Genomic DNA, 6,000 nt, shown 5'->3' with positions numbered 1-6,000 from the left:
ATTAGGTGATTTCATTCTTCCACTCATGAAAATGCCTTCCAATTGTTTTTCTGCCTCCAAGCCTGAATGGGTCCTGCACCTGGAGAAGAATAACCCCAGGTTATCAGTACAGGCTGGGGAGCAACCTGCTGGAAAGCAGCTCTGCAGAGAGGGATCCGGAGGTTCTGTTGGACAACAAACTGTCGGTGCGACAGCCGTGTGTCCTTGTAGCCAAGATGGCCAATGGAATCCTGGGGTGCCTTAGAGAGAGCATTGAAAGACATCAAGGGAGATGATCCTGCCCATTTATTCAGCCCTGGTGAGGCCACACCTGGAGTACTGCGTTCAATCCTGGGCTTCTCAGGACAAGAGAAATAGATCCCCTGGAGTGGGTCCAGCAGAGAGTAACAAAGATAATTAAGGGACTAGAGCATGTGTATTAAGAGGAAAGGCTGAGGGAGCTGGGCCTGTTCAGCCTCTAGAAGAGACAGCTGAGAGGCGACCTCATCAAATGTCAATAAATATCTGAAGGGAGGGTGCCAAGAGAATGGAGCCAGGCTCTTCTCAGTTGTGCTGAGCAATAGGACAATGGCTAGAAATGAGGCAATGAGGCAATGGGCAGAAAGTGATGCACAGGAAGTTCCACTTGAATATGATGAAGAACTTCTTTACTGTGCAGTGACCAAGCACTGGAACAGGTTGCCCAGAGAGGCTGTGGAGTCTCCCGCACTGGAGATACTCAAGAACTGTCTGGACACAGTCTCATGCAATGTGGTCTGGGATGACCCTGCCTGAGCATGGAGGTTGGACCAGATGATCCACTGTGGTCCCTGCCAACCTGACCCATGCTGTGTGATATGCTAACCTTAACTTTTCACAGGTAAAATACCTTTACTTTCTAGACCACGCAGCAAACAGACCAAGGAGATTAGCGGCAATATGAATGGTGTGTAGAATAACTTATGCTCATTCACTGATGGTCATGGGCAAAACATAAAGCACTTCTGGATGTTAGGCACTTAGTAAATCATCACTATATTAACTGAAATTAACTGAAACAGAGAGATTTTATATTCTATCCATTTTTTTGTCCCTCGGTGCATTTAAAAAAGACAGCTGCTAACCCAAAAAGTTGAAACTTACAATTCACAACATTTCAGAAGTTCAATACAGGTTGGGTGATAAACACTGAAAAAATCTCAGAGTGCAGGGAAGATTGTGCAGACCCAAAGAAATAGGATCTGAGATGATAAAAAAGTTAAAAGTCTCACTACCTGGAATATCTGCCTTCCTCACAAGCAAAACGAACAAAATCAAGCTCTCAGGTCCTGGAAATAGAAGACAGCCCTCCTGAGAATCTTATATTAAGAACATATTTTCCTCCATTTCATTTCATGCAAGACTTGCTTTACAGTGACAGTAATTCATCTTTCTCAAAGATGATGCAATTTTCAAAGGCAAATGAAACTTACTTTTTGACCAATCCATTTTTCTGCTCCTCAGGAGGCCCTCCAGAAAACCAGTGGATTTTTCTGGGGAATAAAAGGGAATAAATCAGCTGATAAACAGGTGCATTACAAAAATGGTTTCCTTCACTCAGCATGGAAGCTGAGGTTGTAGAAACATGAAAGTTGTCTTAATGTAGCAGTCTTCAGATTAACAGTCAGAACCAGGATGCTCAGAGCATTTTCCATGTGCTGCATACCAAGAAAATGAGCAGAGTGATAGTTTGGGAGCTGAACTCTGGGGTGTTGAGGAATGATCTAAGACGGCACGCAGGCTCTTAATTCATCTGATCTGGAAGCTGAATTATGTGGCACAGTGTATAATAAATATCAAAATTAACATGGACCCTCTTGATAGATTTTCTCTGGAGCACTTACAGACCTCCATGCAGCATAAGTTCGCCAAAAATGCTTACAGATAATCCATATTAATTTCTACAAAAGAGAGGGCATGTAGGGCTCTTTCTTCCTTGTGACTGATGACCCCTCCTTCCAAATATCAGGTTAATTTTGACCTTAATAAAGTAGGCAGGTAGCCAACTACCCATCTGCATGTACAACTACACATAAAGTACATGGATGTACACTTTTATACCCCATCAAAGTTGCTGCATGTGTGTGTTGCAGAATTATTGAGGGATCAGGGGCATGGATCATTGATAGAATTATGGGATCAATAAAAGAACTGTAGCAAAAGCCTGCAAGCAAAAGGCCTGTGTGAGAAAAGGCCTGGGAAACAAAGAGGGAGTTTGAAGATTTGCAGCTGTTCAGATAAGACCCGGAGAAAGGGAGGTAAACTCTGAATTCTTTTAATCATAACATAACTGTAGAAGCTTGCCAATGTAAGTCCAATTATGTAGAAGTAGAAATGCGCTTTGATAAGTTTTAAGCGACTTAAGAGTTAACAAGCTGGTATACTATATAAGTGCCTTTGGATTGCTAATAAAGGGAGTTTTGCTCTTATCAACCACATTGGTTTTGGACTGCAATTTCTCCCCCCGCCGGAGCCACCGGGCCTTTCTTCTTTTTACAATTCCAACATGTGTGTTTGGGGTTGTGAATGGATGAAGATCTAGTGTGTGGATTTGGGTTAAAGGTTTATAAAAAAGGTAAAGCTTAAGCCTTCAAAACACAATTTTCTGCTCTCTAGGGACTGAAAAGGAATGACTGTTTTCCTAAAAGTCTCATTTTAGCTATTTTTTGAAGAATACACTTACGTATTGTCCAACAGATTTCAAGAAATCATCTTTGTCTATGTCTGATATACATTCAACCACTTCATGCATTAATACATACATATGTATATTTCTATGCTGTGTTCTGAACTATAGAGGCATCAGATCACCTCTTTCTTAGCCAAAAAAGTTGCATTTCTGGATACAGAAGCATCTGTTTACTCTGTGAGATCTACTCATCCCTAGAATTTCTGTGTCCACATGTGAGTAGAAAGGAGAAGCTGACACACAGTATCTCACCACTAGACTTCACCACATCTGCCAAAAAAAAGGAAAAAAAAAAATACAGCTATTTGGGTGTTTTAGAACAGTCCATTCAAGTCCTACTGCTACAAACTTAGGGAAGAAGAAAAAAAATGAAGGAAGGTACAAGATGCTGCATAAATGGTCTTGACAGCCTTAGGATCTACCACAGTCTCTTTTTCAGACTACAGGACAACTTCTCCATAGCATATAAGGAGAATAACCTTGCTTAGGTAATGCTATCAACATTAGAAGGAACAGGCTGTTCAAAAACATGGGAGCTCTTTTCTTCTTGAAACTCTGTAGCAAGGTTCTTGGTCCAATATGGCTGTACCATGTAGCCTCCAAATCAAGCGACATGCTGCAAACTTGGATTTCTTGTCCTTTAATCAGTAAATAATTTTAAATACCAGCAGTGCACATGCCTGGTTTTACACTGAAGGATGAATTAGGGAAATGTATTGACTTGCTTTCCACTAAAGTGAAAATACTTTCCCTGAAATCTATAGATAATAATGAACAAAGAGTCAGGCAATGCTGCTTAACAAACCCACTTACTTCAAGTGCACTTACCTGTAAATACCTTATCCTGACAAAGTATACTGCCTACATAGACGCGTCACAGTGCTTCAGTTTTTGAAACTCAAAGACAGATGAGCTACCCTCCTTGGGGACCATTTTGGAAAATTATATGCACTAGGTGCAATCTGGTCCAACTCAGTCAGAAAACAAAAGCATTTTCTAAATGACTACTTTTGAGTCCTGGGGATAAATTGCCTCTATTAGCAAGGATTAGGTGTTCAGAGATTACAGAGAAATTACTTCCCTATTTCTTCAACTCAGTGTAGCTTTGACTCCATCACAGGATGTGCGGACACATGAAAATCCATGAAAAGCAGACTCAACCAGAGCAGCAGCTCTCAAACTGAATTACTATAACACACCTTGTCCTCACTGTCATGGCCTTGGAGAAACATTGGGGAAATCTATATAGAGATGGCTAATCTTTCTGAATTTTTTTTTCAGTGCAAATCCAAATGCTTCTGCTCGCTGACACAGTCACCTCCAGAGGGACCAAGGCCACCAGTGCATTCCAGCAACAGCCGGACAGAGTCTGTCCCATGGGATGTCACAGGACTGCCTGCCCACTGTCTTAAAAGCTGTGCTGCTTCAAAATTTCTCAGACACAAGAAGTGATCCCAGCCCCATCCTCCATCAGAAGGAGTGCACTTCCAGGTGCCTGCAAGGAGGATTACCTAACCATGTCACAAAGAGTCTGGCACCCAGTTCACCCTGGGGAAACAGCAGTGGCCTTCCTTATCCTGGTCCCTCCTTTCCAAGCAGAGAGCAGAGACTCACAGATGGCTGCCATAAGCTGCACATCTCCTGTCCTTTTTCATTTTCCAGCCATCAGGCCTGCAAGGCTCAGCAAGCATTGAGCCTCGGGGGTGCTGGCCAACCCCCTTGGCTGCCACATGGCTGTGGCGGCATCAGCTTTCTTCCCTTCCCCAGGAGCTGGTGGAGACCTGCTCAGCAGCCACACCTGAAAAGGCAAAAGAGAGGCAGCATTGCCAGGGCCAGGAAAACACAAGCACACAGGTAGAGAAAGTGAGGGGTTTGGACACTGTATGCAGCACACAAGTGCTGCCATTGTCTGCTGCTTGGCTCAGCCTCAGCTCTTTGCAGAACTGGGGGCTGGTCAAGGGACTGTCCCTCATGGTAACACACCACAAGCTCATGTTTTCTCACATTGCCCAAACAACTTGGACTGCATTTCCTCTTCAGCTTTTCTTGTTAGCTCAATTCCAGATTCCCTTTTCTTCTTGGGATCCCGTATGTGATGCTGCAATGAAGACAGTGTCCTCAAGAAGTGGGATATGATGTTTTCTTTCAAGATGACTTTAGCACTGAGAAGACTCTTTGGATTATGCCCATTTTTGCCAGGAAGCAAAGTGCAGAGAGAATGGAAATAAGCAGCAGCTCCTGAAGAGGGTTAAAGCCAGGATGGACAACTGTCAGGTCACTTGTCTGAGTTGAAGGAGAAAATGTCTGTCTTGGCAGGGGGCCAACCAAGAAAGGCAGAGCTCACTGCTTTTGAGGGTAACACCATTGCCAGTATGTCACAAGTAATCTGGAAAGGCTTCTACTAAAAGCTGAAAACACAACAGCATCCAGTCTGGAGTCTGTCATGGAGTCTTTGTACCTGCTGAGGAAACGGAGTATGACTCCTCACAGATGTTCCATTTCTTCTGCAGTGAAGGAAAAAAAAGTAGTTCTGCCTTGTCCCATGCCCTGAGGCTTTCAGACAGCCGTATCTTCTGAGAACCTGGAATAGTTTTTCTTTAGTTTACTAGTGATGGTTAGTCTATGATGACATGAATCATTTGATTTGCATAATGCAACACCATCTCTTGCCAGGGATAAAATATGATCATAGCATATTTGATGTCACATGATGTTTGTTCTTATTCATTGCCCTACAGGTCTTAAAACCATCCTTCCCCATAAGGAGGATGTAAGGACATCTCATACTTACTTGCTTTCCAAGCACTCCCCATAGAAGAGTGTGTCTGTGTCTCAGGTCCCAAGCATAAAAATATAATGGTAAGATACTAAGGCTCCTGCCAGTGTACCCTGGGATCTTTGAAAAGTACAAATGTGTCCTGCTCCTTGAAGGCATTTGAGTGAGACAAATCCATAGGAACAAGTGCTGCACAGGTGTACCGTATAGATGGATACTTACCAACTCCAAGGCATAAACTGGCCTGGAAACCACGGTGCAGAAAATAGCCAGAAGCCAGCCCTTCACCCAAACCCCATTCCCTTCCAGGCTTCCAAGTGATGATACTATGGCCTGAGCTAGGCAGAGTTTGCTATGCTGGTCCTTGCAGGATCACAGTCTGTGTGGCACTGACCAGACTCGGGCACAGCAAGAGGCAAAAGAGCCTTGGTGGAGATATGGGCCAAAAGTATAGCCTGTTCTGTTTCACAAACTTTAAAATTTTGGGGTCACTATACACAATTCTTGTATATGTTCC

Source organism: Corvus kubaryi, unplaced genomic scaffold, assembly GCF_017639235.1.
Source record: "Corvus kubaryi isolate FWS band 111438036 unplaced genomic scaffold, C.kubaryi_AGA036_p1.0 137, whole genome shotgun sequence".
NCBI lineage: Eukaryota > Metazoa > Chordata > Aves > Passeriformes > Corvidae > Corvus > Corvus kubaryi.
The sequence above is the reverse complement of the archived record's forward strand: the minus strand, read 5'-3'. Positions refer to the sequence as shown.